The sequence below is a fragment of the Cebidichthys violaceus genome, unplaced genomic scaffold (assembly GCF_023349555.1).
Source record: "Cebidichthys violaceus isolate CVI_PGR_0920_01 unplaced genomic scaffold, fCebVio1.0.p SCAF_69, whole genome shotgun sequence".
NCBI lineage: Eukaryota > Metazoa > Chordata > Actinopteri > Perciformes > Stichaeidae > Cebidichthys > Cebidichthys violaceus.
In genome coordinates, this window is record NW_027176916.1 from 167125 (window position 1) to 179886 (window position 12762).

Sequence of the window (12762 nt, forward strand, 5' to 3'; positions counted from 1 at the left end):
CGTCACTTTTTCATAAAAAAGTCACAGTATAGCATGTCGTCATTTTTTCATAAAAAAGTCACAGTATAGCATGTCGTCACTTTTTCATAAAAAAGTCACAGTATAGCATGTCGTCATTTTTTCATAAAAAAGTCATACTATAGCATGTCGTCATTTTTTCATAAAAAAGTCATAGTATAGCATGTCGTCACTTTTTCATAAAAAAGTCATACTATAGCATGTCGTCATTTTTTCATAAAAAAGTCATAGTATAGTATGTCGTCATTTTTTCATAAAAAAGTCATACTAATTGTATTTCTTATAACCCTATGGGCTTTATTGAGTCTGTGCTTGTCCTCGCCTTGAGTGACCAGTAGGGGGCGATGTCCACCAATATATGTTAACGTTTTTATGAAAAAATGTCGTCATTTTTTCATAAAAAAGTCATAGTATAGTATGTTGTCATTTTTTCATAAAAAAGTCATAGTATAGCATGTCGTCATTTTTTCATAAAAAAGTCATAGTATAGTATGTCGTCACTTTTCATAAAAAAGTCATAGTATAGTATGTCGTCACTTTTTCATAAAAAAGTCATAGTATAGTATGTCGTCACTTTTTCATAAAAAAGTCATAGTATAGTATGTCGTTATTTTTTCATAAAAAAGTCATAGTATAGCATGTCGTCATTTTTTTATAAAAAAGTCATAGTATGGTATGTCGTCACTTTTCATAAAAAAGTCATACTAAAGCATGTCGTCATTTTTTCATAAAAAAGTCATAGTATAGTATGTCGTCACTTTTTCATAAAAAAGTCATACTATAGCATGTCGTCATTTTTTCATAAAAAAGTCATAGTATAGCATGTCGTCATTTTTTCATAAAAAAGTCATAGTATAGTAAGTCGTCACTTTTTCATAAAAAAGTCATAGTATAGCATGTCGTCACTTTTTCATAAAAAAGTCATAGTATAGCATGTCGTCACTTTTTCATAAAAGTCATACTATAGCATGTCGTCATTTTTTCATAAAAAAGTCATAGTATAGTATGTCGTTATTTTTTCATAAAAAAGTCATAGTATAGCATGTCGTCATTTTTTAATAAAAAAGTCATAGTATAGTATGTCGTTATTTTTTCATAAAAAAGTCACAGTATAGCATGTCGTCATTTTTTCATAAAAAAGTCACAGTATAGCATGTCGTCACTTTTTCATAAAAAAGTCACAGTATAGCATGTCGTCATTTTTTCATAAAAAAGTCACAGTATAGCATGTCGTCACTTTTTCATAAAAAAGTCACAGTATAGCATGTCGTCATTTTTTCATAAAAAAGTCACAGTATAGCATGTCGTCACTTTTTCATAAAAAAGTCACAGTATAGCATGTCGTCATTTTTTCATAAAAAAGTCATACTATAGCATGTCGTCATTTTTTCATAAAAAAGTCATAGTATAGCATGTCGTCACTTTTTCATAAAAAAGTCATACTATAGCATGTCGTCATTTTTTCATAAAAAAGTCATGGTATAGCATGTCGTCACTTTTTCATAAAAAAGTCATAGTATAGCATGTCGTCACTTTTTCATAAAAAAGTCATACTATAGCATGTCGTCATTTTTTCATAAAAAAGTCATACTAATTGTATTTCTTATAACCCTATGGGCTTTATTGAGTCTGTGCTTGTCCTCGCCTTGAGTGACCAGTAGGGGGCGATGTCCACCAATATATGTTAACGTTTTTATGAAAAAATGACGACATTTTTTCATAAAAAAGTCATAGTATAGCATGTCGTCATTTTTTCATAAAAAAGTCATAGTATAGCATGTCGCTATTTTTTCATAAAAAAGTCATAATATAGCATGTCGTCATTTTTTTAATTAAAAAGTCATAGTATAGTATGTCGTTGTTTTTTCATAAAAAAGTTATAGTATAGTATGTTGTCATTTTTTCATAAAAAAGTCATAGTATAGTATGTCGTCACTTTTCATAAAAAAGTCATAGTATAGTATGTCGTCACTTTTTCATAAAAAAGTCATAGTATAGTATGTCGTCACTTTTTCATAAAAAAGTCATAGTATAGTATGTCGTTATTTTTTCATAAAAAAGTCATAGTATAGTATGTCGTCACTTTTTCATAAAAAAAGTCATACTATAGCATGTCGTCATTTTTTCATAAAAAAGTCATAGTATAGCATGTCGTCATTTTTTCATAAAAAAGTCATAGTATAGTATGTCGTCACTTTTCATAAAAAAGTCATAGTATAGTATGTCGTCACTTTTTCATAAAAAAGTCATAGTATAGTATGTCGTTATTTTTTCATAAAAAAGTCATAGTATAGTATGTCGTCACTTTTTCATAAAAAAAGTCATACTATAGCATGTCGTCATTTTTTCATAAAAAAGTCATAGTATAGCATGTCGTCATTTTTTCATAAAAAAGTCATAGTATAGTATGTCGTCACTTTTCATAAAAAAGTCATAGTATAGTATGTCGTCACTTTTTCATAAAAAAGTCATAGTATAGTATGTCGTTATTTTTTCATAAAAAAGTCATAGTATAGTATGTCGTCACTTTTTCATAAAAAAGTCATACTATAGCATGTCGTCATTTTTTCATAAAAAAGTCATAGTATAGCATGTCGTCATTTTTTCATAATAAAGTCATAGTATAGTAAGTCGTCACTTTTTCATAAAAAAGTCATAGTATAGCATGTCGTCACTTTTTCATAAAAAAGTCATAGTATAGCATGTCGTCACTTTTTCATAAAAGTCATACTATAGCATGTCGTCACTTTTTCATAAAAAAGTCATACTATAGCATGTCGTCACTTTTTCATAAAAAAGTCATAGTATAGCATGTCGTCACTTTTTCATAAAAGTCATACTATAGCATGTCGTCATTTTTTCATAAAAAAGTCATAGTATAGTATGTCGTCATTTTTTCATAAAAAAGTCATACTAATTGTATTTCTTATAACCCTATGGGCTTTATTGAGTCTGTGCTTGTCCTCGCCTTGAGTGACCAGTAGGGGGCGATGTCCACCAATATATGTTAACGTTTTTATGAAAAAATGTCGTCATTTTTTCATAAAAAAGTCATAGTATAGTATGTTGTCATTTTTTCATAAAAAAGTCATAGTATAGCATGTCGTCATTTTTTCATAAAAAAGTCATAGTATAGTATGTCGTCACTTTTCATAAAAAAGTCATAGTATAGTATGTCGTCACTTTTTCATAAAAAAGTCATAGTATAGTATGTCGTCACTTTTTCATAAAAAAGTCATAGTATAGTATGTCGTTATTTTTTCATAAAAAAGTCATAGTATAGTATGTCGTCACTTTTTCATAAAAAAAGTCATACTATAGCATGTCGTCAATTTTTCATAAAAAAGTCATAGTATAGCATGTCGTCATTTTTTTATAAAAAAGTCATAGTATGGTATGTCGTCACTTTTCATAAAAAAGTCATACTAAAGCATGTCGTCATTTTTCATAAAAAAGTCATAGTATAGCATGTCGTCATTTTTTCATAAAAAAGTCATACTATAGCATGTCGTCATTTTTTCATAAAAAAGTCATAGTATAGCATGTCGTCATTTTTTCATAAAAAAGTCATAGTATAGTAAGTCGTCACTTTTTCATAAAAAAGTCATAGTATAGCATGTCGTCACTTTTTCATAAAAAAGTCATAGTATAGCATGTCGTCACTTTTTCATAAAAGTCATACTATAGCATGTCGTCATTTTTTCATAAAAAAGTCATAGTATAGTATGTCGTTATTTTTTCATAAAAAAGTCATAGTATAGCATGTCGTCATTTTTTAATAAAAAAGTCACAGTATAGCATGTCGTCACTTTTCATAAAAAAGTCACAGTATAGCATGTCGTCATTTTTTCATAAAAAAGTCACAGTATAGCATGTCGTCACTTTTCATAAAAAAGTCACAGTATAGCATGTCGTCATTTTTTCATAAAAAAGTCACAGTATAGCATGTCGTCACTTTTTCATAAAAAAGTCACAGTATAGCATGTCGTCATTTTTTCATAAAAAAGTCATACTATAGCATGTCGTCATTTTTTCATAAAAAAGTCATAGTATAGCATGTCGTCATTTTTTCATAAAAAAGTCATGGTATAGCATGTCGTCACTTTTTCATAAAAAAGTCATAGTATAGCATGTCGTCACTTTTTCATAAAAAAGTCATACTATAGCATGTCGTCATTTTTTCATAAAAAAGTCATACTAATTGTATTTCTTATAACCCTATGGGCTTTATTGAGTCTGTGCTTGTCCTCGCCTTGAGTGACCAGTAGGGGGCGATGTCCACCAATATATGTTAACGTTTTTATGAAAAAATGACGACATTTTTTCATAAAAAAGTCATAGTATAGCATGTCGTCATTTTTTCATAAAAAAGTCATAGTATAGCATGTCGCTATTTTTTCATAAAAAAGTCATAATATAGCATGTCGTCATTTTTTTAATTAAAAAGTCATAGTATAGTATGTCGTTATTTTTTCATAAAAAAGTTATAGTATAGTATGTTGTCATTTTTTCATAAAAAAGTCATAGTATAGTATGTCGTCACTTTTCATAAAAAAGTCATAGTATAGTATGTCGTCACTTTTTCATAAAAAAGTCATAGTATAGTATGTCGTCACTTTTTCATAAAAAAGTCATAGTATAGTATGTCGTTATTTTTTCATAAAAAAGTCATAGTATAGTATGTCGTCACTTTTTCATAAAAAAAGTCATACTATAGCATGTCGTCATTTTTTCATAAAAAAGTCATAGTATAGCATGTCGTCATTTTTTCATAAAAAAGTCATAGTATAGTATGTCGTCACTTTTCATAAAAAAGTCATAGTATAGTATGTCGTCACTTTTTCATAAAAAAGTCATAGTATAGTATGTCGTTATTTTTTCATAAAAAAGTCATAGTATAGCATGTCGTCATTTTTTCATAAAAAAGTCATAGTATAGTATGTCGTCACTTTTCATAAAAAAGTCATAGTATAGTATGTCGTCACTTTTTCATAAAAAAGTCATAGTATAGTATGTCGTTATTTTTTCATAAAAAAGTCATAGTATAGTATGTCGTCACTTTTTCATAAAAAAGTCATACTATAGCATGTCGTCATTTTTTCATAAAAAAGTCATAGTATAGCATGTCGTCATTTTTTCATAAAAAAGTCATAGTATAGTAAGTCGTCACTTTTTCATAAAAAAGTCATAGTATAGCATGTCGTCACTTTTTCATAAAAAAGTCATAGTATAGCATGTCGTCACTTTTTCATAAAAGTCATACTATAGCATGTCGTCACTTTTTCATAAAAAAGTCATACTAATTGTATTTCTTATAACCCTATGGGCTTTATTGAGTCTGTGCTTGTCCTCACCTTGAGTGACCAGTAGGGGGCGATGTCCACCAATCTATGTTAACGTTTTTATGAAAACATTTCGTCATTTTTTCATAAAAAAGTCATACTATAGCATGTCGTAATTTTTCCATAAAAAAGTCATAGTATAGTATGTCGTAATTTTTCCATAAAAAAGTCATAGTATAGTATGTCGTTATTTTTTCATAAAAAAGTCATCGTATAGCATGTCGTCACTTTTTCATAAAAAAGTGATAGTATAGCATGTCATAATTTTTTAATTAAAAAGTCATAGTATAGCATGTCGTCATTTTTTCATAAAAAAGTCATAGTATAGTAAGTCGTCACTTTTTCATAAAAAAGTCATAGTATAGCATGTCGTCACTTTTTCATAAAAAAGTCATATTATAGTATGTCGTTATTTTTTCGTAAAAAAGTCATAGTATAGTATGTCGTCATTTTTTTAATTAAAAAGTTATAGTATAGTATGTCGTCATTTTTTTAATTAAAAAGTCATAGTATAGTATGTCGTCATTTTTTTAATTAAAAAGTCATCGTATAGCATGTCGTCATTTTTTTACATAAAAAGTCATAGTATAGCATGTCGTCATTTTTTCATAAAAAAGTCATAGTATAGTATGTCGTCATTTTTTCATAAAAAAGTCATACTATAGCATGTCATCATTTTTTTAATTAAAGTCATAGTATAGTATGTCCTCATTTTTACATATAAAAGTCATACTATAGCATGTCATTATTTTTTCATAAAAAGTCATAGTCTAGCATGTCGTCATTTTTTCATAAAAAGTCATAGTATAGCATGTCGTCATTTTTTAATTAGAAAGTCATACTATAGCATGTCGTCATTTTTTTCATTAAAAAGTCATAGTATAGCATGTCGTCATTTTTTCATAAAAAAGTCATAGTATAGTATGTCGTCATTTTTTCATAAAAAAGTCATAGTATAGCATGTCGTTATTTTTTAATAAAAAAGTCATAGTATAGTATGTCGTCATTTTTTCATAAAAAAGTCATAGTATAGCATGTCGTTATTTTTTAATAAAAAAGTCATAGTATAGCATGTCGTCATTTTTTTACATAAAAAGTCATAGTATAGTATGTCGTCATTTTTTAATTAAAAAGTCATAGTATAGCATGTCGTCATTTTTTTAATTAAAAAGTCATACTATAGTATGTCGTTATTTTTTCATAAAAAAGTCATAGTATAGCATGTCGTTATTTTTTCATAAAAAAGTCATAGTATAGCATGTCGTTATTTTTTCATAAAAAAGTCATAGTATAGTATGTCGTCATTTTTTCATAAAAAAGTCATAGTATAGTATGTCGTCATTTTTTAATAAAAAAGTCATAGTCTAGCATGTCGTCATTTTTTCATAAAAAAGTCATAGTATAGCATGTCGTCATTTTTTCATAAAAAAGTCATAATATAGCATGTCGTTATTTTTTCATAAAAAAATCATAATATAGCATGTCGTCATTTTTTAATAAAAAAGTCATAGTATAGCATGTCGCTATTTTTTCATAAAAAAGTCATAGTATAGCATGTCGCTATTTTTTCATAAAAAAGTCATAATATAGCATGTCGTCATTTTTTCATAAAAAAGTCATACTATAGTATGTCGTCATTTTTTCATAAAAAAGTCATAGTATAGTATGTCGTCATTATTTTATTAAAAAAAGTCATAATATGGTCTGTCGTCATTTATTTATTAAAAAGTCATAGTATAGCATGTCATAATTTTTTTATTAAAAAGTCATAGTATAGCATGTCGTCATTTTTTCATAAAAAAGTCATAGTATAGTATGTCGTTATTTTTTCATAAAAAAGTCATAGTATAGCATGTCGTCATTTTTTTACATAAAAAGTCATAGTATAGTATGTCGTCATTTTTTAATTAGAAAGTCATACTATAGCATGTCGTCATTTTTTTCATTAAAAAGTCATAGTATAGCATGTCGTCATTTTTTCATAAAAAAGTCATAGTATAGTATGTCGTCATTTTTTAATTAAAAAGTCATAGTATAGCATGTCGTCATTTTTTTAATTAAAAAGTCATACTATAGTATGTCGTCATTTTTTCATAAAAAAGTCATACTATAGCATGTCGTCACTTTTTCATAAAAAAGTCATACTATAGTATGTTGTCATTTTTTCATAAAAAAGTCATAGTATAGCATGTCGTTATTTTTCTATTAAAAAGTCAAAGTATAGTATGTCGTCATTTTTTCATAAAAAAGTCATAATATAGTATGTCGTCATTTTTTTATTAAAAAGTCATAGTATAGTATGTCGTCATTTTTTTATTAATAAGTCATAGTATAGCATGTCGTTATTTTTTCATAAAAAAGTCATAGTATGTCGTAATTTTTTCATATAAAAGTCAAAGTATAGTATGTCGTTATTTTTTCATAAAAAAGTCATCATATAGTATGTCATCATTTTCTTATAAAAAAGTCATAGTATAGTAGAAGTCATCAGACAGTGATGGATGTGCCCAGAACACATCATTGCTGTGTAGAACTGGATCAGCGGCTCCTGAGGAAGGTCGGAATTCCTGAGCTGGCGCAGGAAATACATCTTCTGACGGCGAATATGTTAGACGTCCACTTTAGGTCCTGGGAGACAATGATGATGAGTTAATTCAAGATGAAAAGATTATAGAAAATAAAAGGATATGCCATCAGAATGTTGTAAAAAGTCTAATTATAGTATGTCATTAAAGAGTCATAGTATAGTAGGCCATACAAAATGTCATAAAAACTCATAAAAGTCATGGTATAGCATGTCTTAAAAAATGTCATTAAAAGTATGACTATAGAATGTCGTGATAATGTCATATTTCATAAAAACAGTCAAAAAGTCATAGCATATTATGTCATAAAAAATACCTGGTACAGTATGCCATAAAAACCAAAAAATCATGCCATAAAACAGCAATATCAAGAATTAAAATCACCTTCATTGGCCCAGAACAGACCGGAATATTGCAGTATAGAACGGGATCAGGATTCCTAAGATGCCACAGGAATTGCGTCCTCTGCTGGGCCTTTGTCCTGACGGTGTCTATATGTTGGACGTCCTCTTCAGGTCCTAGGAGATGATGGTAAAATGATGATGAAAAGGTGATGAAATATAAAACAATAGTACAAAAAAAAATGTCTTGGTATAGTATGATATAAAAAGTCATAATATACTAATATAACATACCAAGTCATAGTATTATATGCCATAAAATTACCATTCCAAAAATGTCACAAAGAAGTCATAGTATAGTACGTCTTAAATGTTACTAAAGGTGCCAAAAATGTCACGTGGAAAGTCATAAAAGTCATTGTATAGTATGTCATTAAAGAGTCCTAGTATAGTACATATAAAAATATAAAAATCATAGTATCCTATGTTATTAAAGGTGTCAAAAATGTCACATGAAAAGCCATAAAAAAGTCATTTAAAAAAAGCCATGCTGGTATAAAACCTCCAAGGTGAACTGCTCTGCGCTGCACACAGGTCACATGTTAGAAAGACGATACGAGCGCCTCCATGCTGACCATAAGGAACAAGACAAAGACGGCGAGTGCTGCTCCGATTGGCTGGAGTATTCTGGGAAACTGTCCATGTTTGGATGAAAGAGCTTCAGCTCAGCACAAAGTCTGCATCTGTTGTACTCAGCGTTTATTGTTTCATTAAATCACAGTTTCTTTTGCCACATTCTAACAGGGGGAAACTAATTAAAGTAAAGCAATTAAATCATTTTAATTCGATTCATGTCCCATCCAAAACATTGTAACTGGAACTAAATCTGCCATAATATATCAATCCCCTCTTCAGCATGAAACACGGATAATTATGCTGCTAGGGAGTGAATCATTGCTGTTACAGAAGATGTAATAGTTCATATTAGCAAAAACAAAGTTATTTAACTGAAAAGTGAGCCACAAATCTGACTTTTTCTTAATCCGGTTAACAAACAGTTGTTTGGAAATTAATCTGCAATTAACTGATCCAAGGAATGCTAGAAATTCAGTATGGATAATAATAACAAATCTCTGTCACATCATTCTTATTGTCAAACATCTAATGAACGAGATCCACGTGACAGTAGTGAAACTACAGAATAAAGATACTGTAAAAATACTCAAATATAAGTAAAAGTAAAAATACTCACTTCAGTAAAAGTCTGCTAACATAAATAAAAGTGTGTGACACGTTGATACCTTAAGTAGGCCATCATTTTGTTGCCTAATTAAAGTACCAAAAGTTAAATAACTGTCAGAGTAACACTATTCTACTATTGGATCATTAGTATCGGTGCACATTCTGATGTAGCATTTCAAAATAAAAGCCCTTCAAAATCTCATTCGTGAGCCAACTTCAAATCACATTCATGAGACAATTTGTCTAATTTCAGATTTGATTTTAGAGGAAACGGTGCATAGTTACAAAATAATTTCACTTCAGGTTGATAGCAGACCACCTCAAGGTGTCACTCAGAAAAAAAACAGGACATTCTGATGTAGCATTTCAAAATAAAAGCCCTTCAAAATCTCATTCACGAGTCAACTTCAAATCACATTCATGAGACAATTTGTCTAATTTCAGATTTGATTTTAGAGGAAATGGATAGTAAACTGTACTTTTATGTTTCCTTTGGTAAAGGTAGAGCACATTTTAAACTATTACTACTATTTGGTACTTTAATCTGAAACAATGCATCATGTTTACAACTGATTGAACTGATCAAATGTTTTATGTACAATCTGAATCTTAATCTGAAAGGTCACTAGTAACTATAGCGCTTAAACCGATGTAGTCAAGTAAAAAGTATAATATTTCTTTCTGAAATGTAGTGAAGTAGAAGTATAAAGTAGCATAAAAAGTACCTTTAAAATTACAGTGCTGGAGTAAATGTAATTACAGTAGTAATTTCCCACCACTGGACTCCTGAGAGGTATAATAAAATAGGGGGATGCTTTGTCATGAACAACTGTGGTAATTCTTAATAATACAGTACGCTATTTACAGAATAATTTCATTGTATAAATTAGGTTCTAATACAATACCTACTGGTTCCCACTGCTAATTAAACGTAAAGGGGAAGAAGACAAGACTATGAGGAACAAGGGAGTAATCAATGGGCATCTTAGTGGAAAGAAGAAATAAATTATTAGTATTTAAGTAAATACTGGGTACCCACGGGCCACAGTACTGGGAAGCGTTACGTAAATTTGGGAAAAATGTTCTGCACAACCTTCTGTATATCGTAGGTAGTAGCAAACAAAACGGAGTACAATAAGGTAAAGTCTCTCTTGTATTGTCATCTGAAGAAGAACATGATAAAGTAACATACTGATATTATTATAATACATGTATGATAGCAACATATAGATGTTCTTTAATGTCTTGTGAGTTAACTGGATGTGCTGTCACTCGTTTGGCACATAAAAAGATTGCATTTCAGAGAAGTATAGGCAAGTAAACAGTTTTGGTGGAAGCTGGTTTAATGTCCGGATTAGAGTTGGGCAGCTAATCAGGAAAGGCTTTGGTTTTTGGTTAATTAAATAAACTCTAAGACGCTTATTTTTTTGCCCAGAGCTTACATTGTCTGGGTATTAGCCGAGAATCAAACCACTCAGATCGGCAATATTTGTTTGTGGTAGGAGAACGTCTCTCTTACTGCACACGGAATGTGTTTCCACTTCTATCTGTAGTGTTTAAAGATACTTTTAAAGAAAAACTCAAGCACTAAAAGACATATAATATGTCTTTATGTACTTTGTGTGAAAACCAGCTGACATTGGGGCGAAGGCAGGGTTCACCGTGGACAGGTCGCCAGACTATCGACGAAAAGAAGAAGTCTTTGTGAACACAGCGCCAGAGCACCCTGTCATGTATTGTTCACAGCATCCAGAAAAAAACAACAACAATGGAGCGGTAACAAGAAAAGACATTCACAATCTGACTCACAGTCAGTTTCTCTGCATCGTTGCTATGGTTTGTGGACACATTCAGAAAGAAAAAGACGACGTGTTCATCGTTAGAGCCGCTTCTCACAGTGCAGAGCATCAGAAATCAGGGAATCTGTCGTCAGTGCATCATTTTATTGAAGCGACAAAAAATACACTGAAAATGACGGTGAAGTGATGAATTTGAAAAGACGTGTGGAAACCCAGAGTAGCATCCATGTCTGCACATACAACATTCCTAAGCAAAGCCACAGCGATTGGAGCACAGATGTGTGGCATTAATGTGACTCTATGGATTTAATTAAATGATTTATTCAGGTGTGCCTCAATGCTGTTGCACATTAGTGTACAATTTAAATATTTCACAGCAATCCATCCAATGGTGGACATTTACTCAAGGCCGCAAATAGGACCCATGCGGTGGCACTGAAAAATCAGGAGGTCACTAAAGGTGATTTATCCTCTGGGGACCATAAATGTCTCCACAACTTTTCATGGTAATCCATCAATTATTTGTTGAATTCACTAACAAGGACCACGCCAGTAACAGTATGAGTTTCAAGGTGTATTGCATGATGCAATGATTGTTAGATTTTGGAAGCTGAAGGGGTAGAGGGATGAAGGGTAGGGATAGAGGTAAAGGAATGAAGGGATGTAGGGATCGAGGTAGAGGGATGAAGGGATGTGGGATAGGGGTCGAGGTTGAGGGATGTAGGGTAGGGATAGAGGTAGGGGATGAAGGGATGTAGGGATCGAGGTAGAGGGATGAAGGGATCGAGGTAGAGGGATGAAGGGGTCGAGGTAGAGGGATGAAGGGATGTAGGGATCGAGGTAGAGGGATGAAGGGGTCGAGGTAGAGGGATGAAAGGATGTAGGGATCGAGGTAGAGGGATGAAGGGGTGTGGGATAGGGGTCGAGGTTGAGGGATGAAGGGATGTAGGGTAGGGATAGAGGTAGGGGATGAAGGGATCGAGGTAGAGGGATGAAGGGATCGAGGTAGAGGGATGAAGGGGTCGAGATAGAGGGATGAAGGGATGTAGGGATCAAGGTAGAGGGATGAAGGGGTCGAGGTAGAGGGATGAAGGGATGTAGGGTTGGAATAGAGGTAGAGGGATGAAGGGGTGTAAGGGTAGAGGGGTGAAGGGGCCGAGGTAGAGGGATGAAGGGGTCGGGATAGAGGTAGAGGGATGAAGGGATGTAGGGTCGGGGTAGAGGGATGAAGGGGTGTAGGGTCAGCGTAGAGGGATGAAGGGGTGTAGGGTCGGGGTAGAGGGATGAAGGGATGTAGGGGTAGAGGGATGAAGGGGTCGAGGTAGAGGGATGAAGGGATGTAGGGTCGTGGTAGAGGGATGAAGGGGTGTAGGGATGTAAGGAAGAAAACGAGGAGGGTTGTAGAAGGGAGGTTAGGCGAGCGATGGGGGACCGT

General features: G+C 31.8%; 1 protein-coding gene across 9 annotated transcripts in view; it reads right to left on the bottom strand.

Moving 5' to 3' along the window:
* Positions 1–12762, bottom strand: part of rapgef6 (Rap guanine nucleotide exchange factor (GEF) 6) — a 336552-nt gene that overhangs the window by 166359 nt on the left and 157431 nt on the right. The window lies entirely within an intron of this gene.